Below are 25692 nucleotides of genomic sequence, written 5' to 3'. Positions count from 1 at the left end.
GCCTTCGGTAGCAAAAAGGTGACTTCATGACTTTTTTTTTTAAACATAGTCTCAAGACAGAAATTTAACATGAGTATGACCAGTACTAGGAACAATGAGGCAGCTGTTAACACACTAGAAACTATTTTAAATACTATCCAGCAAAAGCAAGGAGTAACAAATGCTGTGGATCACACTAATTTTACATATGCAATAAATACAAGTCTCTTCTGCTTCATTAGTCGCACCCCTCAACTGACATCACACCTGCTTGTGTGTGGAAAGCACAGCAGCTTCCGGGAGTTACTGCTCTGAAGCACATGTAAGCTTTCAAACCCTGCAACATCCTGAATGTACCTTTCAATATCTTAACAGAAGTAGATGACAGGGTTTGGGGTTGCCATTTTTAAGCAAGTTATAAGCAAGACTTAGCATTCAAGAGAGAAGGCGGTCAACTGTCCTGCCAAAACACAGAATGACCTCTTCCTTCCCATCAGCTGGCATGCTGTAGAAACTACAGTAGTAGTAAGAGCTACAGATACTCAAACACAAACAAAACCAGCACTGATGGAAGCTGCAGTAAACTCTGCCAATGAAGCTCAAAAACCAAACTGCCTCCTCAGTCTTCTAAGCCTCTCTGAAAGCTAACTGAAATTTGGGCCAAATTGCAAGCATTTCCCCAGTGATACGCTAAAGGAGACCATCATGACAGAACTCCTTTGGAAATTAGATAATATAACTTGAGGCACTTGAATGTGAAAAACAGCATACATTTACATTTTAAGAAAAAAAAATATTTTAGTAGTACAGGCAAGTTTACTAGACAAACCAGTCAACGAACAATTTTAAGCTTTATAAAGACAAAATAATGACAGAATACACTAATCCAGCCCCATCACACAAGTCAATTGTCCTGCTTGGTCTGTGATGACCATTTTCCTATAGTATCATTTATTTTTCCATTTCCTATCTTTATTCTTCAATGTTGCAGCTCCACATCTGGTAGCAAACCAAGAGCAGTTAGTGCATGTCACTGATGCCTTTAATAACAGTGTTATCTAGACTTGCTTTAATCTTTGTGAATTCTGCCTGCAGTGACAAAATACAAATTCTTCAGCTCTGGCTATTTAGGCAGAACCCAGGACTTAGCTTTGGACTTCCCAATTTAAAGCAAAACTTACCTAAAATCAGTCCAGATAAGGCACAAGTATTGCTCATTAAAAGTCGTATTTTCCATGGAGGTATATAAAATGTTAACAAACAATTGACAGCTTTTATAAACAAACATGAGTGGGTGTTGTTACTAATGACTGCCAGCATACCCATAAGTGCCGTGGAGGTTTCAAAAAAGATAGTTAATATGTCTCACAGGCCTAATCAGCCGCTTATAACAGCACATAATTGATTAACTTTTTATTCTAGTAACTATTAGTAGTTCATTAGCCCTCTGCTCCCAATAGTTTTCTGATCATGTTTAAAATATAGTTTCATATATGGCTACATTCTCCTACCACCAAAGCCGCACTCTTCAACAGTAGAACAGCAATTCCCTGTCTCCTCATTTGAGCCTACCTTTCACTGAAGCTAGTGTTAAAACTCTGTTTGACTTCATAGCAAAACCTCCAGATGCTTTAACACATTAAATACACTGGCTTTCACATCCCTGCTAATAATATTGTGGACTGGTCCTTTTAAAACTTTTATTTTTTTGGTTCCTTTTTTTGTGTGTGTTTTCATTTGTTTGCTTTTTGTTTTTCCAAGTTTATACAAAGTTGGAGGCATTTAAGTGTCTGCTGTTCAGAAGTTGGTCTTTTTTCTAATTTTAATTTATTGTGTAGTATCACAATCTAGACTTAAGACTCATTTGTGCAAGGTACTACACAAATACATAATCAGTCTACTACTATAATCTAATTGGAACAAAATCAAGAAAAGTACCAACAGGAGAAAAAGATATGGTGCATTTTTAGTGGTAAGAGGGTCCTTGAAGAAAAAAGTAGTGAAGCATCACAACCAACATTATTTACATCCCATTCTACAAGAACAGGTTTATTACGCAGTGTAAGAGAACAATAGAAAAGCTCAAGTTTTGGCATTATTTTGACTGCATTCTATTCAGATTCTTAGCTGAAATACAATTAGTTTATGGAGATAAAAATCTTTGTTATTATCTAGTCTGAGTAGATGCTCTTGCATTACTCCTTCCCTCTCCCCCATGATGATCATACCTTTCATTTGGAAAGATGGTACAAAATTCCAAAGGCATTCAAGAAGTAATGCTGAATTTTACACTGTGGAAAGAGACAACCAAATACATATAGAAAATTCTGAATTAATCTGAGCAGGCTTTTTTTTTTTCTAGTTTTATTTTTTTGAAATTATGACGTCCAAGTCTGTATGCACACAAATCAAAAACTATCTGGCTCTTCAGTATGCATTCACCCCTTCTGAAGATGAGCTCTTTCCAACAGTTCAAGCGACAAAGCTGTTTCTTAAGTTCCTGAAAAGATAGAGCTTTCTGTATTTTGAAGATAAATGCCATGAGCTCAGCCCCCAGGTAAGTTATCTGGTGCTTTTTGGTATATGTTGTCCCTAGTCATCTCTCTCACTAAATTTAAACCAACTTACTTTAAATTATACAAAGACACATGCAGGCATTGCAGAGATGCCTTTGCATATTAAAGTTGGGTTTTGAAGTAACAGATTTGTTGCATGGATGTTGTAGATAATGAACATGAACTAATGCAAAAAAGAAAACAAAAAGGAATGGAAAATAGGAAAGAAGGTGAATGGATGAAAAGTGGGGTGGAGGAAGATAAGGTAAAAATGCTGCTTCTTTGTTATGATCTTTATTCCTCTGCCATTTTTAACTCCTCCCCATCCTCTTTCTTTTTCTCTTGCTTTTTAGTGTCCATATCTGCTCTTTCTTTTCTTTTGTTCCCTATCATCTTTCCCCACCCCCATTTAAAAATAACTACCTTTAAGTTTACACCAGTTCTGTTACACATCACCCTTTTCTGACATTGTTATGAATCATCAGTTCATTTAGGTTACACAGGGCTTTTATTTTTCACTGCTTAGCAAACACTACTCAGCGAAGCAGCAACTACTGTAATCTCATTGCCAAACTGCACTGCAAGTTTGGCAAACTGCAAACAAAGAGGAAAGGTAAGACGGCATCCAACTCACGGACACTCAATGACATTTGGATGGCTAACATCCATGAAGTATCATTTCAAAACCATTCACCTAGCGCTGAAGAAGGAAATGAAGCAAACCAGAAGATACAGGAACAAGATAGAGCTATTTCAAGTTGAAAATAGAAGTGGATCTTGTCTTCTGGACTGAGTGCACTATCAGTTCACATAAAGCCATGTGAAAACATACCACATGCAAAGGGAACAGAACAGAGTTAGCAGGAACATTAAAACATCTTATATACAAAAGCAACCTGCAAGTGATAGGGGTAGATTAGTGCGCATCTTCGTCTCCTTTATTGTCAGATTCATGCTTCAGAAGATATTTGTCATCCCTCTTATACGGTTCCTATAAAATGTCTATAGTTTTTGTTTTGTTGTTGTTGTTTTTCTCCAGATGGTAATTTCCTTTCTCACTGATTGTGAGGCTTATCTTGTCCATTTGTCCTTCCAAAATGGTTTTCCATCCAAAACATTTAAATCACTTTAAATGTTAATTGATCTCTGCTATGCTGTTTTATCAGTTACTTTTATGCACTGATATGATCTACTGTCTTCTAGCAGCTCACATTGCACTACTTATTTGCCACAAAACTCTCACAGTTAATTCATCTCAAGTGAACTGTATGACCAACAACTCACCAATATGAGTAAAAGATGCAACATATGGCCTTTTGCAAGTGGCCATCTACAGTTCCTCAGGGAGGCACTAAGTTCTGTTCTTTTCAAAGTTGCTGTGTGTCCACCCCCTGCCCCCTAATAAAACAACCATGTCCCTAAGCACCTTCAAGTATATTCATTTTTAAGTGTTAAACCTCAGATATACTTGAAGCAGATTTCCAGAGATTGTGGGCCACTCAACCTCTGAATCTTTTCATCTTCAGAAGCAAAAAAAGTTAGGAAATATGAAATCATTTGTAGTATCTAAAAATCTCTGCTTTCTCAACCCAGTTGTTAGTGCTGTTTCTTCTGTCTTTAACTATAAGCACACAAATCTTTGCAATGTGTCAACCAAAATCTGACATAACTAAATATCCTATTTCCAAACAATGTCTAGCTCTCAACATTTAAAGACAAGAATAGTTCTTTTGTCAGGCTTTGCCTGGTAAAGCATCAACACATTTAACGTCTTAAAGACTTTCTGCGTCAGAGGTTGCAACCAAGCAACTGGTTACACTAGCTATGGCTTCTTCGTCTTTACTTCACAAATTGATGTAATCCCTTTTTGAATCTGCACTCTCTCTTATTCCAAGAAAAAGTAGTCACCTTTCCATCTATGATTTTACAGACCTACCATAATCCTTCTAAGATCACTCTTGTTATAAGTCTTGTATACACAGCCCCTTCTCACATGAAAGGAACTCCATACTTCAATTACTCTGTCTTAATATTACGTTAAATTACAGATGCTTAGAAAAAATGGATGACTTCTGTAGGATCAGTTTATTATTCATCCAGAAATTATAAGGAACCCAGATTGTTCTGCTTTACTGGTAGGGAGGACAGACTACAGAAGAATAATGCTGGAGAAAGCAGTTGTTTTAATTGATCCATTTTCCAGTCAACATTATTCCAGTCTTTTTAAAGAACAGTTTTGGCGAGCTGTCATTCAGCCACTGGGTACAGAGTAAATGCTCAAGACCCTCTGTTCATGTTATTTTGCCAAATTCATGTCCAAGCATGTTAATTCAGCTGAAATATGGATTCTACACCTTGAGACTACTGAAACAATTTTCTAACACATTATTTCATCAGGTACTGCAGCCACAGTCTAAGCAAACCAACATATGCATTAGAATACCTAGAACACGTTAGTAATTCATTCTGTTTTTTTTAAGAAGGAATTGAAAAAGTCTTCAGTTTGGGGAATTACGGGGTTTTGATTTTTTTTTTTTTACTTTATTTTTATAAAGCATGACCATGTCCAGGAGTAAGCTCTTCTCCAATCCATTCACTGCATTAATAAATAAATAACCAAAACAAACAAACAAAACCACACCCCAAACCAACAACTTTGTACTACTTTTTAAAAAAAATGACTCCATAGCAAGAAAGGTTTCAGTTTACTTTGGTATTATAACACCTCTTGCAGTATGAGAAGAAATTAAAAATTTAATTTGATTGGGCCTGGAATGTCACACTGGTCTGTGCTGCAAGAACATCAAATAAAAGTAAGCAACATATTAATACTTCCATATGACTTCTCTTTTTGTTTTAAAAAGAGACAACTACAAAAAAAAAAGCCAAGAGGAAGCCTGCAAAGATAAAATTCAGTTAAAGACAAGACTTATTTCAACAGTCATTACAGAACCACCAGCCTGTACAGCTCACTTGGTATATGATTCAGAAATTTATATATAAAGAGTCTTTAGTACTTCACATGGCACTCCTGATTTTAGACCTGCAAAAGAGTATATATTAAAAAAAAATGGATTTTATTTTTAAATAAAAAAGGTTGGTATCCATTTAAAAAAAAAAAAAAGACACTTCGAGAATCTCATATGCAGTTCCAACCAGATTCTTTCCTTACTAAATAACAATATTCCAGATGGTATATATTTGAGTCATACATGCACATTCTTTTGATGTACAACAATCACATTCCCTGCATTTTTTTTTTCAGTGGAATACATATGCTCTGTGGCCTTTGGCATAACAAATCAAGTTCACCCCCTTCCATCTTTGAAATGTTCAACAGCACTACGGTATGGAATTAGAACATAGCAGTAAATTTCATTTTTAAGGCAGTCCCTTATCTCAGCCCATCCTGGGGTGGGCTTATATTAGTTGCATCCTCCACAAGAAGGTCAGAAAATGACTCATGATTATATTATCAGAACAACTGGCGTCCACATAACCATTGGGTCAGTATGCTTGCATCAGTTAAAGACTGAAAGTTTCTAGTTCGTATTTTCTGAATCAGTGGCTCTCAAAGCATTTTTAAAATGCCATTAGATAAAACTTACAACACCCCTTTGAGAACAGACAGCAAATACTTGTCACATTTTTGTGGAGCTACAAATTAATGGATCTCAGTGCTTGACACAGGTCAGACAAAGTTCAACACAGGCTGCAGACATGCTTCAACATGTTGAGATGATGAAGCATGAATAGTTCATGAATGTGAACTATTCAGATTCAACAGATCTGAACAGTTGCATGGATCAAACCTAGATCAGTATCTTAGCATTTACTTTTAAAAATTAGATGTCTTTAAAAATCATCTTTTCCATTCTGCTTCATACCTGGCACAATTAGCAGTGGAGAGCTCTCATATGCCAAAGGAAAAACAGCCTTTCAACACTGGCTGCAGAGAAAGTAAATACCTACTGAAAAGCTTCCTGAAGTCTGCAATGTAATTTGGAGATCTTACATCAAAAGAATGACCCCAGCCCCATCAGATATCAGTCACAGAAAAGAAAGGGAGAAGGAGAGGGAGAGAAAACCACACAGCATAAGTGAGAGTTATTTGTATAACTGAAGAGAGGACTGATGGACCTAGGCTTGACCAAATCTCTGAATGGTCTGTATAAATGAACAAGTTCTGTTACTAAGTAACAGAAAAACCAAAGTGGGACTAGCAACGGGATTTAAAAAAAATCTAAGCAACCTGGAAGCATAAAGTGCATTAACTTTTATAGAGGCTTACCATATTATAGAGGCTCTTTTATAGAGGCTTACCATATGTATTGGAGCCCAATGAATTAAACTGGTCAAAAAAAATTAAAAAAAGTAAAATAACTTCATACTTGTAACATGAGGAAATAGAGCACAAGTTTCATTGAGATTTGACTTACATTAAAAGGACTGGGCCACTGAAGGTGTAAGCATGAAAAGCTAGAGTGAAAGCAAAAAAAGTGAGGACTTTAGAGGAAAAAGCAATTGTGCAGCTGGAAATATTACTAGAACTGTGCAGAAAGTCTAGATGACAAGTTTAGGTGATTGTGAGTTATGTGAAGCAAGGGAGAATATTGTTCTGTTGTATTTCTGTGGGTTGATAGTACAGCAGATTGAAATAAAATGCTGTTACATAATCTGGAAGATTTCCAGTCTGGAAACTGGCTTCAGATACATTTATTTCTGGGCCTACAGAGTTATACCTGTTGTGAATTATAACATTATTTACAGCTTAATTTACAGCTTGAATTTTTATCAGCACAACACACACACATGAACTGGAGCTTCTTCAGACCATGTAAGAGCTACAAAATGTATTTTGTTAGCAGATACCAAGCATTTCACTAGCCCAGCTTTTACTGTAATGGTCCTATGCCAGACTGCAAAAGTGCTCAGGCTTTTTTTTTTCCCCCCCTCTCTCCCCTGGCTTTTTTTTTTTTTTTTTTTTTAAACTGGAGGACTGCAATCAGAACACATTTTTATTTATTTACTTTTATGTACTGAAATGGTTTCACCCTTCCTTGTATTGTCTTTTCTAGTCAACTTCGAAACTAAACAGGACTCTATTGTCATTATGGCTACTGTTTTGTCCTTTGCCAAATTCACACTGGATGTCAGAAAAACACATTCATAGAATCATTTAGGCTGGAAAAGACAAAGATCATTAAGTCCAACCATTAACCTAGCACTGCCAAGTCGACCACTAAACCATGTCCCTAAGCACCACATCCACACATCTTTTGAATACTTCCAGGGATGGTGACTCAGCTACTTCCCTGGGCAGCCTGACCCAATGCCTCTCAACCCTTTCAGTGAAGAAGTTTTTCCTAATATCCAACCTAAACCTCCCCTGGCAAATTTATTCCTTTGCTAGTCCTAAATAGCCCGTACACTAAGAATGATCATTTTGTTTAACAAAATCACCTACTTTCATAAGGCTTAAGACAAAGAAGGGTGTGAATTTCAACTTGCCTCTCCTAATGCCACTTCATAGTGTTTCCAGTCAAGGAATAAATCACCACCAATCAGCAATACAAGATCTTTTAGAAAAGCAAGCAGCTGACTTTCAAAAAACTACAAGACAATTCGGGCTTAAGAGTAAAGTACAATCTGTTTAAATCATACCACCTCTCTTCCTCCTTAGAACACCCAGCTGTGTGTTTTCAACTATCCAGTCTAATGATGCGGATTTCCTTAGACTCTTTCCTGTGCTTCAACTGCAACAGCTTCTTGCTAAAAATATTCCAACTATTCCAACTATTCCAATTTTCAACCATCAACTAGAATAATGTAGCTGACGTCTTCAGGCAACTGCAGTGTGACATCTACAAACAGCACTGTGCTAAAACACAAATTTTATTTATCTTTAACATCACCTCATGTTCAGACTTACGTATTGTTACATTAGCAATATACATAGGCCAGAACTGTTGTGCCATCTTCACAGCAGCAACTCAGGTTAAGCGCAGCCATAAAATCCTGCTAACCAAAACACCTTTTTTCAACACAATAAGGAGAAGGGCAAAGAATTCAGCCGAAATAAATCAGCATAGCTCTGTTGAAACCATAAAAGAACATCAGCTTGTATCAGCTAAACATCTGAGTTCCTTTATTTCATATCTTGTTCATTGAAGGACCTTCTAATTTGTTGTAGTTATTGTTACAGGATGAAATTTGTTGGTTTACAATTTACACAAGTCTGTAGCAAATGCAAGGTGTCCAACCTAGCTGTATTTTCAACTGACAATTTACTGAGGCTTGCAGTGTTTCTACCTACCAAAATGTTTGCTACTGTTTCAAAGGTTGCTCTGCATATATATCGAAAGGGAAATTCTAAGTCAGAGAGAAAGACTAACCAGTTAACATGACATCATCTACTTTACACTGACGTTTAGTTGGTATAAATGGCCTGTGGCAATATGTTAGGAGAAGAAGATGTTAATAAGAAAGTGCAATATAGGCCATAGCAGATTTGTTCCATGTGGAGTTTGCTACAGAATTTGCTTTCTCTATAGCTTGGACATAACATAGTTCTTTCAGCCACAGAAATTCTGCTCAAGGCTCAGGTGTTATTTACTAGTCTCATGCTTTCTACACAGGGCCTGCCTCAGTAAATTCAGTTCTTTCTAAGTGTTACAATGGTTCTATTGGAAATGCTTCAGAAATAAAAATTTTAGCTCTGAGAATTAATATGTATTCTTGGTGGGTCATTACTCCTAAGGAAAATGGAAGTGTCACTACTAGTAACTTTCTGATGACAGTCCTTCCTCCTCCTGAATCTGCATTTCTCAAGTCAAGTCCCCTAGGAAAAAGACAATATAGAATGAAGATTCACATACTGTTTTGCATGGTAAACAGTCCATACAAATAGCATTTTCAGTTCTTCCAGTGGAAAGTAAAGACCAAAGGGTAGACAGAGGGTGGAAGATTATGAGAAAATATAGGAAAACAACTCAACCTTTAAGGAACAGGAAAAAAAACAAGGTACCAAAAAAAAAATTTACATTTAGCAAAATTGCTTCTTCATCCAGTGACACAAGATACAACTTCATGCTTGCTGTGTTTTTTCTCTGAAGAAAAGGACCCCTGTAGCAGCTAAAGAGAAGCATCGAATTTTCAGTTCATTTTCTAGTGATACTCATTTATTTTACTTCCTGTTGTAAAAGACTTGAAGTACAAAAAAGTTCCAATGTAATTTTTTCCCCAGCTCAAGTAATTTCCACCAGTTTTCACTTAAACTACCCCTCGCCAAGCATTATTTCATTAAAATCCTGTGTTCTGAGGATGACTCATCAGTCAAATAATATTTCTGTAAAGTATCCACAGAACTAAGTGACACCAGGATGCAGAACACACAGCTAGCTGCTAAGAGCAGTAATAGCTGCAGTTACCATTTCAGATGATAGGAAAAACAGGTAGCCATAACTATGGAGTTGTCATCATTGTGGGTTATTTTGTTTGTTTTTTATCAGTGCCTTCTGATTGCTATTCAGGATCTGAATACAAGTTCATTACTATTCATTTCTCTCATTAGATTTGTTTTTATACAAGTGCATTCGGTTCCACTCTGGTAAGATAGTATTTAAAACATTCAGCATACAGCAATTTTGTAACTTTGGTGCTTTGTATTAGTGTATCTATTGGTAAAATGTTTTCAAGTCAGTTTGTGGTGAAGAAAAGAACTAATAAGATGGACAATACTTCTTCTGTGGTGCTAACAACTTAGGTTTGTTGTATTTTCTGGAAGAGTCAAACTGACATCATCCTATACCTCTACCACCATCTTGAAACTTCAGTTGGAAGTTTCTTTTTACAATGCCTGAACGTAGAAGTTAATTTCCCTTAATTCTTCAAGGGTAGTACAAATACTAAGCTTCTCAGAAAATTCTAGGAAAAAAAAAGAAAAAAGAAAAAAGAAAAAAAAACACCACACTACGGTCCTCCAGGAGGAGAAGGAAGAGTATTCACAGTTTTTTGTTTTGTTTTGGGAGGTTATTTTGCTTTAAGGAAAATATCTTAACAGCTGTGACAAACACAAAAGAAGTAAAAGCAAACTGCCGCAAGCCTCCTTCATTAAGGCAAGTTTTCCAGTTCTCTGTGTCTGGAAAAAGAACCTAGGAGAAAATCTGTACTATGCCAAGACTGCTTCATTATTTTTGTTTTGCTTAAATGAGGCAACATACATCAATTCAACAGCAAGAAAGAATCCTCTTTCTCCTGTGATGTGTGGATATAGGCAATGAAATAGCTTACATCTTGGCTGAGATCAAAATTTCATCATTACTACTGCCATAGTGAGACAAAATATCACTTTGTTGATCAAAGGCTAGAGAACAGTATTACTATAGACAACAAGCAGAAAATATTTCAAACTAATTCATGTCTACTGTTAAGAAGATACTTGTTTATTCCAATCAGTTTTAAAAAGGAGAAAACAACTCCCAATATGACTAAAATAACTACGTTATTTCTTTAAAGCCATTAACTTTAGGCAACATGCAGCACAAATACAATGAATAGCTGACTGAGAAATATTCATTTCTTCCTTGGGATAATTTTAACAAAAAAGGCAAGCATCAGTCTCAAGTCTGATTTTAAAACTTTTGCCTAAAATCTTGCTAGTTTGTTTCTTCCAAACTTTTACATAGAAAGAATGCTTTTTGTGGGAAAAAGCATTTTAATTAAAAGCTTTTTTTTTTTTTTTTTTTTTTTTTAAAAAATCAATGTATGGTTTGATTACAAACCACGCTAACTTACAGTTCTTTTCCTATTAAGCGGAACTTTTAATGCCGCATATGTATGCTGCATTAGTACTAAACTGCTTGATATTCCTACGATGCTTGATATTTCCTATGATGAAATAAAAAGAAAGGTCTATTGGTTTATTGCTAACAAATGTGTCCTTTAAGAGGAAAGAAACCATGGAATATTTTAGAGAGAAACTGATCCAAGAGCAGGTTTACAACCCTGTAGGACATTAAGACTTTTTGAAACCATAGTACCTCTACCAGGCTTTAAAAAAAAAAAAAAAGTGTCATTTTCTCTTTTTTTTTTAATCTCAAAACACAGTCTTTAGAAAACATCTGAAACATTTACTTTCAAGTTTTAATCCATCTTTAATGGATATCCTAAATCAAGACATGAGATGCCACATGATTTATATTCATCTTTATGAACTGGAAATAGAATACCTTTCATACCAGACTGGATAGAAAGCTCTTGCACTATTTCTGTGTGGGAGAACATCATAAAATCAAAAATTTTGTTCTGCAGCTGGAGTTCAATTATTTTAAATAAAGTTTGGTAGTTTTTTGTTTGTTTATTGGACATGGAGCAGAATTATGACTACGCTTACAGCAATAAGGCTGCACAGAATCGACAGAAGGGACAGTAGGAACTCCTCGCTACGTATATTTCAGTACTTGGTTGCCAAGCAAGGCATCTGGGTTGCATGACAAAGTCATAACCCTTGCTAGTTTGTGTCATTCTGTCCTTCTCTAATGACAGCACTGCCTTGCAGACAGGTTAATGATCCTGCTTGCTGCTTTGATCAACAAAGCTGGCTCCTCTCCCTCAGGCACCAGAGACTCAAACAGCTCACTTTGATTTCTGCCGTTTGACTTAGAGAAGGAGCATTAAAGCAGTATCAGGGCACAAAAATAAGACTTCCTTAAGACTGAGCTTACAATTAGTAGAAAGAAAAAGAGCAGACAACTTCTCCAGATTTCAGACAGGAATCTAGGGAGCACTGAAGTTTGATGCAAAATACACAAAACCCTCCTTAAATAGGAACCTCCTTAAACCCTCCTTAAACATCTAACATTAATGACATTTTTGTCTGTTTTTAATATTAAAGGCCTCTGCCTTTCCTCACCCTTACTTGTTAGGTGACCACCTTCATTAAATATCAGTCCAATGTTTTTCTTAGACCTCTTTTGGGTGTTGACATACTTGAAAAAGTATTTTTTTTATTGTCTAACCCCACAGTGGCCATTGTCAACTCAAACCTAGCTTTGGCTTTTCTTGTTTTCTCCCTGCAGATATGAACTACAGCTCTATAATCTCCCTGTGAAGCCTGACATTGTTTCCAAAGATTGTATACTTTCTTTTTCTGCAGAGGAAAGGTCTGGCACCTAAAATCTTACCTGAAGTTGTAGAATTGGCAAAGAAATCATGATTAGAGTCTCTGTTTTCATATTCCCTTCAAAAAGCAAAGGATTTCCTTTAAAATCCTTTATAACTTCCCTCTCATTCCCTTTGTCCACACCCCACCCCATAAGTATTCCCTCAATGTTTTAAGGGTTTTGATGAGTTCCAGCTAGACAACCAAATCAGATAAAACCCAACTAGCAGCTACTATGCCAAGTTGGAGGTAAATAAAAATAAAAAATAACAGTTCTACAACTGCAATTCTCTACTTTTATTCATGAAATTTAAGAACCAATGAAATTGCTAAAAATACATTTTGTGTCACTGGCAGCAGAAATCTAGAACAGAAATTTTGCTAGGTGCCATTGTCAAAAGCTGCATTCTTTTCTTCCTGCAAGATAAGTATCTAGCAGAGCTGAAAGAGAACACAGATGGAGGCTAAAGGAGGCTTAACACCACTAATTCATGCATCACTGCTGTTGGGCTTTGCTGAACATTTCATTAGGTTGCTTTCTTTCCAGTAGGCTAACACAATGAATCTAAATCAGAGACCAATAATTTCATTAACTGGTTGAAGCTGGTTGGATTGGAACATCAAAGATTTGGCAAGACTAAATTAGAGGCTGTATATTTACACAGTGTTCTCTGTTAGTGAAGAATGACTGAGGCAGTGTTCGTTCATTAAAGGAACTTATTGGACAGTAAATTTTATTATGTCTGTTCAAGTCAAGACTTTTTCCAAACATTTAACAGACAATTCAAGTATGAAGAAAGGGATTCTACTACCACTTACCTAAAAAGCGCTATTCAGAAATCTGAAGTTAAATCTTTGTCCTTCACTGGTTACAAGAAAAGTCTTCATCTTATAGCACTATCTTTCCTGGAGGGCAGTTTCCACTACCCACGTATAAACGTTAAATCCATGTACGCTGGCTGTAAAAATTGCTTCTTTTCTCTCCTAGTTGCAACTGCAGATAGAAAGTTTTCTTGAGACTAATAGGACTGTCTGACAGTTAGAGAATTGCAATACTGTTAAACCTGATTGCTCAGAAGCACCAGGAAGCTATTTTAATAGAATGTTCCCTTTCAGATCAAGCCTATAGTGTTAAAGATTGAAACAATGACTCTTACCTTTTATATATTACATTTCTTTGGTGACACTAAAGTACCCCGTTCTGTGGCTATTACTCCCCCTCAAAAATAAGGATTTAAAAACTTGCAAGAAATTAGATCAACAAAAAAAAAGCATCTAACTACATCAAAGTTGCTTACAAAACTGAAAGTATGATTGTATTTGGTATTCTACATGTTCAGGCAAAATTGTACTTGTTTCTACTTTTATTTACCATGAAGAATGTGTGTTTTGAGTTTCAATGTTATTCTGTAGAACGGTGCAAAGGATACAATGGATCCAGCTATTCACTCCTTTAAGTAATTTTACGCACACAGTAAGAACTCAAGATTCACTCAAGTTAGATTTCTCTTAGTACTGGTTTTAAGACCCTGCCTTCCCCTTTCCTCCGAAGTTCTGTTTTGACAGGCATCATAAGCAAAACAGCCTAGAAGGCTCTCATGTACCTTCATTCATTGTCATACAACACACAATGAACTTGCTAAGGTGGGCATAAGACACACGCAAGATATATCTACAGTTTAAGAGTGAAACAGTTTCATCCGGGTTTTTCCCAGAATACTTGGAAAGTCTCATGAGAAGATTTTGCTTTCAAAAACAGCAAAAAAATAAGTGACTGCTTAGCAGCCAATAATTAAAAGACAATTACGCATTGACAACCAAAATGATGGCATTTCATTGGAAGTTTTATACAAAATGAAGGCAGAAATCCAAAGAACTTCTCCATTATTATTTTAGAGCTAAACCCGGCACCCTTTTATTAACAGACATTTTCTTCAGTAGATATTAAATGTGATAAAGATCACTTTCTCCAGTTACTGAAGGCAGGCTTTTCAATAACCTGTAGATTAAGTTCAAGTGATTGTTAGGCAGATGGGGAGAAAGGGGGTCCATCTGACTGACACAGAATATACTCTTCATGCAGTAGCTAAAGCACCTTGATACACTATTTGTTCATCCAAGACCCTCAGCCAAGGAAGGTTCCTGAGTTACATTCTTGCTGCCCTCCCAGTAAACATTGTTTCAATTATTATGCAAGTCACAGAAGTCTATTTTAAGATTCTGTGCTTTCATTACTGTACATACAGAGAAGGCTTTCTCCTGGCATTTGAATAATGTGTCTATATCTAGCAGATGTGTTTTACTTCCAGAATATTTTTAATAACTTCCTGAAAAATAATCAGGAGATTTGGCATAGAATGAGCTAGAATTATGCTGATGGGCATATGGCACTATGTTTAGCAGTGCCCAAGGACGACGCCGTACTAAAAAAAAAAAATAGTATTAAGAGCATAGCTATAACAGAGTAAGCAAGTCAAGAGAGAACATCCACACATCTGATTTTCATGTCAGCACACAGCACCCATACACTGTTCTTTCTTGTCTTTTTGTGCATGGTCTAAGAGTTGAAGCATCCTTGGTACCCTTTACCACTCCAGCTAGAACCCAGCTTCTGGATCAAGGGAAGCACCTGATTTCATTTTCTTGGAGAAACACAGTTACCATCACACAGATGTTCCTCCTTCAGGCATGCAATTAAAATGATCTTATTGCAGGCAATAAATGCACATTTTTCAGGATCTTAGAAGTGAGGACTATCATTTGCGTATAAAGTCTCCATACTCTCCATACATAGCAAGGATAGAAGTATGAAAAAAAAAATTAAAGCAATACAATACTGAAAAGGCCCTTAGCCATTAAGGACCTTAAAAGCCCTTAAAAAAATATGCTGGCTTTAAGAGTTAAGATTTCTAACCCCAATGTTCTCCATGCTCTCAGACAACTACAGTTTCTCCTCATGAAGAAAAGTTTCCCTGCACCTACTGCTATAAAGATCCCCAAATATATGTTAATTTTTCTTTAATACATTATCTATTCTATCACCATAGTCAGTGTATCTGTTGTTTGTTTTTTTTTTCCCTCAAAGACTGATGCAGTTGCAAACATCCCTTGATAGTTTTTATTAAGGACATCAAAGACTATTTCATGCTTTGCCTTGTTACTATGTTCTGTGGTGGTAGTGGATATTGCATTGCTTTGTGTAAGTTTCACAATGTTTCTGAGTTTTGATAAGGCCATTAATCACAACATGACTATGCTAATCCAGACTGCAGGGGTGTCCATGAGAATGCTAAGAATAATCGCTCCTAATAAGTATTCTTCTTTGTTTAATACTTACCTGTACAGATTTTCTCTGTTTAGATAGTAACCTTTTTTTTTTCCCTGACAAATATGGAAGAAGTTGAGGAGGAAAATAACACATTTTAGCAAAATTGCTTCTTGAAGAGTCAGGATAGGGCTGACCTTACGATCTTCTCAGTACCCCATTATGTCCTAATTGACCTCACATCCTAGCAAGTTCAGCAGCAGCTGAAATATTCAACATCTGGCAATACCTGGACTTAAATGATGCAAGGCACTTGAAAATTCACAAATGAGAAGTAATACAAGTAGCACTGAATTCTTTGCTCCTCTCTATAGTAGCCTGACACCATAAATCTTCTGCTAACTGCTAGTACTAGTGCTAAGCAAAATGCTGTCTCCTTTCAAAATAGCTTCTGAAAGATCAACACCTACAGAAATTACCTTGCCAAAGAGAACTATTTAGCAGCGTTTGGCAGGCTGCTCTTATTTCATGTTTTGATCTTCATTTATGTCCCAAAGTTTTCAGTTTGGACATTTTGTTCACTACTCCAATTGGGTAAGCATTCCAGCTTTACCCTGCATCTCTCCACCCACAGAGATCACATACATGTCTATATGCATATCCATATATGAAGCACAGACTTTGTGCTACATATGACAGTGTTGGGAAGTGGAAAAAAAAAAAGACTGAATCCATTTTCTTCTTCTAGGCAAGGTTTGCTTCCTTCATAGCAGCTACCGCCATCTACTTTATTTTAGATGCTGAAGTACAGAGATTACTTATCCCTGGGTAAAGAGCAATCAGCACTTCAGAGGATTAAAACCCAGCAGGTGTTAAATGCTGCATATAAGAGTATATAACTGCAGGGCATAAGAGGGGCCCTTTGCATTATAGCTGTCTGTAGCCAACCTACTACAGGAGATCAACTGTTTCTAAGGCAGCAGAACTCCTGACTCCAACTGCTTTCCTAAGCCTGCTGTCTGAATGACCATGGCTTTGTTTGACATAGCACCCATCCTCTACAGCAGCAAACAGCCCAGAAGAAAAAAAAAAAAAAAAAAAAGCATACAGAGAGGTCAAAACAGAGCAATTTTTCTTCAGAACATTCTTCCACCCTCCAGAGATTTATGGTAGGCAGAGTTCCTGAGCCAAAGGTGATGCTCAGGCACCCTAGAGCCATGGCTAAAGTTCCATAGCAAAGAGTTCAATGCACTTGCACGGAGTGGCTTCCTGTCTTTGCTGTTTACTTCTCCCAGCCTTCCACCATTTGATAGAATCATAGAATATCCCGAGTTGGAAGGGACCCATAAGGCTCATCGAGTCCAACTCCCGGCACCACACAGGTCTACCCAAAAATTCAGACCATGTGACCAAGTGCACAGTCCAAATGCTTCTTAAACTCTGACAGGCTTGGTGGTGTGACTACTTACTTCCCCGGGGAGCCTGTTCCAGTGCACGACAACCCTCTCAGTGAAGAACCTCTTCCTGATGTCTAGCCTGAACCAGCTGATCCATCCAGTTGTATTAGAAGACTGTGCACGTTCCCTACAGACCACCTCACTCTGCTGAGAATTAAATTTCAGTCACCTCTTTTCCATCTCAGGATGATTATTCCTTTTTCAGAAGACAATATTTAGGGCACATGCACGTCTGAATGCAGGATCTGCCTAGCCCAGGCTGTATGCATCAGCTCTTTTTCTTGAACTGGTACTGTCTGACTCAACAAGAAGCAAGCTCGGGAGTATTTCTGGCAGACAGTTCGGCTCCCTGAATTGACTTGCTGTAATCAGACATACATTTGAGCCATTGAAAAGGAAAGGGCAAGACTGTATGGTGATGAGCAGCAATGGAAGCCACAGCAGCAGCAGCAAAGAGCTCAGCTTCTGTAAGACTCTGCAGACCTGATTGCTCTGTAACCTGACTACTTCTTGATGTACCTGGCACAAGAAAAACAAGCTCCCTGCACTGGGTGATCATTGTAAAGATACATGGCAATCTGGGGTGCTAGCCTACAAATAAAGCTATGGTTGACCTTTGTCAGTGTAAACCAGCTTGTTTTTACAACTACAGTGTCAGCTACAGCTATACAGCAAAACAAGAAGTACACACGTAATGTACAAGATTTACTGCACGAATCTCTAACAGAGAAGTATTTCTCAGTGCTGTCTTATGGACTAAGTACTACAGCTTACTGTGCTTGGAAACAGGCAATATAATTTCCCAATTTTAAATAAACTCTACTTGTTATATCACATTTAATTTTTCTTCAAGGAGCTCCCTAGTAACAGTTCATTTTGTAAATCTCCAGCTAGTCAGCTTTGGTTTTGAGGAGGGGGAGAAAACAAACATGTTTGTTTTGCCTCATTGTACAACAAAGCGTAGCATTAAGTTGCTTTTTTCACTATTAATAGCATTTACACAATGTACCTAGTGTTTAACCAGCACAACAGTTAAAACACAGATCCTTCTCTGGCTCTCTTACAGGTGTGATTCTGTTCTCAAGCAGCCTAAAGTACATTCATTAGCTGTTGTGACTGGAAACGAGATTAGGTCTTCTGCCCATAAGGGAGTGAAAGTTCCTTCACCATTTCATGAAGCAATCTCTAAGGTAAGTGTAAACAGTATTATGATAGACTTAATTTACACTAATTGCAGATCTAAAAAGATAGGTGACAGAAGTCACCCAGACCTAGATGCCAGAGGACTGGGCATAACAGGTCAGATAAAAACTCTGACCCAAACTTCTGCGCAAATATTACAACATCCGCTCATATCTAATAGGATATGGTAACAGGAAAAAAAAAAAAAAAAACTTTAAAATGTTATTTGCATATCTCCCAGAAGCACAGGAAATAACTGAAGTAACCTAGAATACAGAGAAGACCCAACCCTTGACAGCTGCTGGCTTAACTAGAATCAAGATGTGCTCCATATTGTTATTCCTCTGGAATGTGAACTTTGCTAAGCAATCACAGAGTTTGGAAATCTGCCCATCAGTTATGTAGTTCATGCTTTCCTAACAGCAACAACAGCTAAAAAGAGAGAGGAAGAAAACCCCAAGCATATCCTTTTATTCAGAGCAGTAAAAGTGTTCATGATAGCAGAGTACTCTTTCTCGAAGTCAAATCACCAAAAGCTACACAAAATCAGAGATGACTGATCCTCCTCCTGCTTCCCTTTCAGAATAATAAAATGTGCTATTTAAAACCATTTCTTAAATTTGGAAAAAGGGAAGGGTAAGAGCAGACCTCAGAAGCCTTTTCAGTTCTGAGATCCCACCTCCAAGTACCCACGCAATCTATAAATAAAACATACAAGATCATGCAGTGACAGAACATGAGTCCTAGAACATAATTCTGTAACTGTGAGCCAGATTTATTCAAATGTAACCTAGAATTAGAAAAATAGCACATGACTAATTGCAGCACCCCTGAAATTCCAACAGCTTGTTTTGAAAGGTTAATTCTTTAAAAAAAAAAGGGGGGGGGGGGGGGGGGGCGGTTAGAGTTGGAATAGCTTCTCTAGGGCACACAGGGAACTTGGTTCAAACACAGCCACCCAGATTACTTTCAAAAATGGACTGTGTGCCATTAGCTAGTTGCATATTTTTGTTTTGCATTTTCTTCACATCAGATAGCTTCTTTAGGTATTCCTTTAATAGACATAACTGAAGATTATTTTTTTTTCAATTCTCACTATAGACCAGTTTCTCCTGCCAGGCTTGAAAGAACTCTTCAAGCCTCCTCTCCAGCACCATCATCCAGCTCTGAATTTATTTCAGGTGTAATAATTTCATAACCTCATATCCACAAGGCTGTTGGTCCCTACATTTGAAAGCAAGATTCCTTGTAAGGACTTAAGGCAGAATATTAACGTGCCTTTTAGGCCCTCTCTATGTTAATGAAAATAGAATAAATACAGGAATAAAAGTAGCATGGCTGGAGAACCTCCTTTTTAGTATCCTTGACAGATGCTGAATTAAGTCAATTCCTCATACACTTCTGGCTTAGGCTGAACCTCTGATTCAAACTTCACCAAGGGTTTCTTGTCTTTACGATAACAAGCCTTTTCTGGAGCGAGGTGGAAGAACCTAACGTTCCATACCCAGCTGTCCCCTATCTCAAGGCTGCTAAAGAAGTAAAAGGAAGATAGTTCTTTTCTCCCCCAGAAAATGCTTTTTTGCACATACTGCTCTCAGACAAATTTCAGATACTCCATGTAACACTGTAGGGGTGTTGACATTATCATGTCTTTGTGTAAGGAAAAAGACAACACAGGAAAGCTTTGCTTTAAATTTGTGATCAACTGTTTTTCATTACTATTAGAAACTGAGGTGTTTATGTTGTCAAACCTTTCAAAAGAAGCTTGCTTATAGCCTCTTGCTTGCAACCCTTATGGCAAAGTGGCATTGCAAATGGAAACGGAACCCAGAGTCCCGGACTAGAAAGTCGCACGCGGCATCATAAGTTTAAAGTGGGCTATGTTCTTACACTATGCAAAAGCATTATTGCTACTGTTCAGAGACTAACGAGCTCCAAACTCAGCGCTAAATTACAACAGGTGCTCACCCTCACCCCGAGGCGGCGGCGCGGGGCGGGGCTGCGAAGGGCGGCCACCCGCCGGCGCCCTCTTGTGGTCGGTGTCCGGATCTCCCAGCGCCGGCTCGGCGTGCCTTTACGAGGGGCAGGGTCCCCGCAGAGCTACCGGCCAGCAGGGCCACGGCACCCGGACCCCGGAGGCGGCTCCTAGCCTCCTCTGAAGGCAGCCCAGAGACGCACAGCACCAGGGAATCCGCAGCAGCCGCGGGCAGCTCCCGATTCCTCTGGGCGCCGCGCTGCTCCACCTCACCCCCAGCTGCGCGGCGGCGGGGCCGGAGCTGCCCGGCCTGCACGGAGACACCCCCCTGGGGCTCCGGCCAGCCCTGGGGAAGAGCCTCAGCCTGCTTCCGAGGAACAGAGAAGCCCCCACCACAGACACAGTATCAAAATTTAAAAGCAAAACACTCCACTTTTACTCTAGGAGTTAAAAGAGGGGTAACCTTGTTCCCACTCCCTTTCTCCCATCTTCTCCCCCCCGCCCCCCCCCCCAAAAAAAAAAAAAAAAAAGGAGTAGCGTTTTAAAAGGCTTTCAGCCTTATCACCTACCAGCAGCAATTCCAGGTTGCACAGCTGCTTTTTCTCCCCTGTGGCTCCTCTGACATCACATTTGATTCCATCTCTTCTGGATCCAGAAGTTCCTCCTGGAGCTTCAGGTGGAGCAACGAGACCTCCAACAACCTTCTACCTCATGACCATGCTTCTTTTTGGAGCAAACAAACTGAAGCCCTTTCTCAGGAAGTGCTCCGTGCAGCTGGGCAGGTTCCCTCAGTGCAGGGCCAGGTGTGCCCGGCCATTAGTGCCCAGGTGCACTCGCCCCGCCACCCACCCCCGCCTACAGGTAAGCCACCATTTACCTGCGCGTGAAGGCAAAGGTGGCTCTGCCTGCCGCAGGTGTGGAAATTGGGGCCTTCGGCACTCCACAAAACACAAATTGGTCCCGTAGAGACAGCAGGATTTATCTGAAAAGATCTGCAAACACTAATGTGATAATATCGCTTGTTACTGCCGAGATCTGGCACAGCATTGTCGGTGCTTTCCTCATGGAGTTTCTTCAGGTCACAATTTCCATTGCAAACACTGACTTCCAGAAGTCCACTACCCTCGAATAAGAATGCCATACAAGCACAAAATAAAACTCTGAGAAAAGCAACTAAAGAACTAGAACAGAAGCCCAGCTTCACACCTACCATCACTGGATTTATGAAGTAATTCCACCTTTCACGACCAGATAATGTGTCCCTTTAAAAAATGGCATCTTCCAAGCACAAAGCAAGCAAGGGAGGTGCACAACATCCAAGGGCCAGGCATGACAGAATAGTCACTGCTCTGCAGTGGCAACAGGACTGTCTGCACCCCAGAAATGAAATCCTCATTTAATGATGGGAAGTGCCGTATGTCCTTCCAACAGCCAGGCACAACTCCGTGACCTTAACAAGGTGGTTCATTTGCTAACACCTGAACACAGGTGATGGCCATACAGGGCCATATCACCCTCAGCTGGGAATCATCTTAACATTTTTTTCTGTCACAATCTGTATACTCTCCAATATTTTGGTGATTGCTAAAGATCAGTAAAAAATGATTACTTTTAACTGTCTGAAAAGGAAAAAAAAAACACACAAGGGAATTTGAAACAACAGTAAACCTAAGACCTATTTTACAGCACAGAAGATCTTATAAGGGGAGAAAGCCTTTCAATTGTGAAAAGTAATAACAGAAAAAGGTGCCACTGCAGGACTACTGCTGAAAGATATTTAAGAAAGAATCAGAAAAGATAAGTAGCCAGCTTTTGGGCAGCATTTCACTCCCAGGGTTCCATCCTTGTGGACTGGTGTAGTACTTACTGTCAGCACAGATTATGAGTTACCACTGTTGCAGTTACAATGGCTATCAAATGCATTTTCTTTGGTCTTTTCTTCTAAATTAAAATTGGTGTGCAAAGACTGTGGTCTGAGTTGAAAACGGACATAAGCAGCACAGTGCTATGCATTTCCAACACATTAGTTATGAACATGGGCAGAGAGCTTCATCATGTCCAGGAGGCCAGTGCTGGCCTAAGGGAAAGTCCCACCCTACCCAGTTGGCATTTCCATCCCTTCTTTGGTTCTAGCATCAGAATCTGTTGAGTTTCACCAAGAAACAATACCAATGATAGAAGCAGAATATGGAGGAAGAGTGGGAACTAGGCCCTTTTAGCAGTAAAAGGCAGCTGTGAAACTGCCTTTTCTCATGCCTGGAGAATAGGAAGGAACATTTTTTGAGGCAGCTGACACCTTGTATTAGACTACCTAACGTGGCTGGGGAAAAAAACTAGCAGTTTCAAACCCTCAAGCCCTCCTTCAAGATACCTATCTGCAGAGGAATGGATTTATCAGAGATAGCCTGTGTAACACTGAGAAAGGCACTTACCCATCAACCAACCAAAAACTTGGATAATTCTTTTTGCCAGAAAGAAAGTGGAAATGACCGCACAGCTTAGTACGTGGATGATTTGTTTGTAAGACTCCAAGTGCAGTTTGTACTGCAATTAGTATTAAGTTACTTTGTATATAGTGAAAGTATGTCAACTGGAAACTATAGAAAACTTGCAACAGAATATTCTTAATTTGTCTTCCTAATATAATCTCCTGAGACTCCAATTTTGTCTCCAATTTGGACTGGCAAGTGAATGGAGCCTGTCTTTTCTTCTTGTGCTAAGCAGGTGAAACAAGCTTGTGCTAATGAGTGCAGATTGGGTGTTGCCACCTCCCTCGTATTTCCAAGAGGGCCATGCAAGTAAGACAAACAGGAAAATATGTAATTTGTAAAATGTACAAAAGCTTTGATTTGGTTAAAGTGTCATGATGTTTAAGCCATAAGCAGTTTTTCATATGAACAATGCCTGAAACGTGGTAAATCCTAACCTTGACTCAGTTAGGCAAAAGCTACTGTCTCAAAGGGGAAGGTTCTTTCAAACAGTCTCTTAAGTGCATGAACTTGTTCTTCCAGCTACTCAATTTCACTTCTTATCTTTTGCCTGTCCTCAAGGTTATTCAGTTCCTCTTTATTATACCATAATTCTCTTGCACAGTAACAATGTTTCCCAGCTGTATACCAACAGCAGGTTTCATTACCAAACTCTTCAATATTGCACAAAGGTTAAGAAAATATCACGTACATTTGACCCTAAGAAAATTCCTTGAAGATCTCTAGTGGCAAACTCCCTCTAGCCTGATAATTCCACTTAAAACACATCTTTTCCCATAGTACTATACCAACCTCAACTTACGTCCTTAAATCCCAAAGCTTCATTATAATACCCAGTCTGTTATTTATCTTAAATTTTTAAGAACAGAATAATGCATTATAATGCTACAGTGAAGAGATACTTGCAGAAAGATTTCTCCAAATGCCGCATGTCTATCCTAATGTTTGCATGTAAGCAGGAAAAAAAAAATGTTCTAAGGCAATAATAATTTACCAGCAGTAAAAGGGAGAACATTTGAGTTGTATCAGAATCAGACAAAAAAAATATAAACTGATCTGAAAGACAGTGGTTGGAGTAAAAGCAACACATAGAACCTGATTCCAGCAACAGCAAAGAGATAGCAAAATACTATTTTAATTCTTTTAACAAGAAATAAATTTAAAAAAAAAATCAGTAAATAGATACCTCTATGTAAGACTCTTATCAAAATACACAAGCAGATATGGATTAGTCATCTGCATTAATCAAAAAGAATGTCTCAGTACTACCCCAAATTAAACAAAAGGCCTCTTTAGACTAGTGTTGCACGCCAGCTAGTTAGCATGACCTCCCACAAGTCTGGAAAGCTGAAGGAAGGGATACTCACCTGCCAGAACACCCAAGGGAGGGAACATTTTTGGTCCAGTCACCAACTCATTCTTAGAGATGGCAAGCAGAGGATTTCTCACAACTGGCGTGGCTTATTGGAGCCCCAAAAACACAAAATGAGTAAGGTATCACTAACTGCATTACACAGTTATTGAAAATGCAAGGTATACCAAATTTATTTAACTGCTACTACAAGTATGCAGGGAAGACCAAGTTCTTGAGTTGTTTCCTGATGCTATTAGATGAGGATCATTGTTCACTCCTTCAAAGTCCCCAGTTACCATGCAGAACCCATTTCCTTTCTCCAGTCAAGAACTCTTATCACGTCCACCTTGGCATCAAGCCTTATTTGTGGCTTCTTGTGCCATATCACCTGTCTTTTTTGTTTGTTCATTTTTCCTGCTTTGTTCTATTCCTGGCACATCTTTAAACTGCTTTATTCTACACAAATTAAAAGAAGTTTAGATTACTAAAACACAGTTGATTTGTATTCACAGGGTCAGGTCTTCTTTCTAGTATATTTTCTAAAAGGTATCTGGCAAGTTTATTTGGGGCATCTCATCCTGAAGGGATTGTTTATGCTGGACAAAATAGTAAGTAACACAAGGCACACATTTGTATCTGAAAGGTTTTCAGGAAGCTTTATTTCATTTACTATTCTGTATAGTATATATATTTATACATATATGCAGATAAGTTTAAAAAAAATACAAATCACCATTCCAAAATGAAGAAAATTAGTCAAATGTTATGAAGCAGAAAGAATACAGTATTACTGAACTAAGATTTTTTAAATACATGTTTATATGTTACTCAAAAATAATTTATGAAGCTATGAAAACTGTAGCCGATAATTAACGAGGAAATACCAGGATTAAGACTGTGCATATTATAATATACATCTTTATTACATGTACATACACTATTTCTTCTGTGATCCATTCCTTATTCAGAGTTAAGACAGATTGCTCTCTTACTGAGATGCTATCCAGTATTTGATTTTGATGCTATTTGTTCATTGGACAAAAGCCAGTACTGTACTCAGCACACACTATTCCAGTACTGCTTTAAGGGAGAAGTATTGGACTTCAGTGGACATGAATCTTCCTCCTTCTCCTCTTACATACAAATGATTTTTGTAGCAGAGATAGGCCAGATCTGTACCATGCAGTCAATCATAACAGGAGTTAACTCCACCATTCCAGTAACTTGACCACAGACACAGCCCACATCAGAGGATAAACTAACCAAAGACAGGC

At 38.3% G+C, this 25692-nt stretch overlaps 1 protein-coding gene across 1 annotated transcript in view; it reads right to left on the bottom strand.

The window, feature by feature from the left end:
* GALNT18 (polypeptide N-acetylgalactosaminyltransferase 18) overlaps window positions 1-25692 on the bottom strand; it is a 312077-nt gene that overhangs the window by 226956 nt on the left and 59429 nt on the right. The window lies entirely within an intron of this gene.

This window comes from Cygnus atratus, chromosome 5 (genome assembly GCF_013377495.2).
Source record: "Cygnus atratus isolate AKBS03 ecotype Queensland, Australia chromosome 5, CAtr_DNAZoo_HiC_assembly, whole genome shotgun sequence".
Classification (NCBI taxonomy): domain Eukaryota; kingdom Metazoa; phylum Chordata; class Aves; order Anseriformes; family Anatidae; genus Cygnus; species Cygnus atratus.
This window is presented reverse-complemented; position numbering and strand designations above follow the sequence as displayed.